Below are 510 nucleotides of genomic sequence, written 5' to 3'. Positions count from 1 at the left end.
TAGATCCCAGATTATTGCCTTTTCGGCTAGGATAATGGCATCCTGGAGCGAAACGACGAGGTAGCGTTCTTAGCGATTGTCAGGGGTCTGTTGACCTACCCTTCTACCAAACGGAAACTTTTCTACCTCATCACACAGTGAAATTATGCCCTGTCAAAAAAATTGTGCTTTATTTTTGATCACGGGTGTATTACATCTTGGAATATATGGCACAAAATCTGGAATATTTGGAATATTTTGGAATATTTGGAATATGTGGAAACTTTTGGAATATCAGGAATATTTTTGTAATATCTGGAATACGTTTGGATTTTTTTTTCCAGTGTGTAGTATATGGAGTATCCAAGTGGTCCACCCCTCGGCCTCATACCTCTCCTCACCTCTCTCTCTCGCTCCAGGTCCAGTGGCACACGGAGCACGGCAAGTCCCCGATCGAGCGGCTGGCCTACTGGCAGCTGCAGCGCCTCGACTCGAAGCTGTACGTCGACCACGCGGTCATCGTGGAGGCGG

The sequence above is a fragment of the Frankliniella occidentalis genome, unplaced genomic scaffold, assembly GCF_000697945.3.
Source record: "Frankliniella occidentalis isolate FOCC.00 unplaced genomic scaffold, Focc_3.1 Scaffold9, whole genome shotgun sequence".
NCBI lineage: Eukaryota > Metazoa > Arthropoda > Insecta > Thysanoptera > Thripidae > Frankliniella > Frankliniella occidentalis.
Note: the sequence above shows the minus strand (reverse complement) of the source record.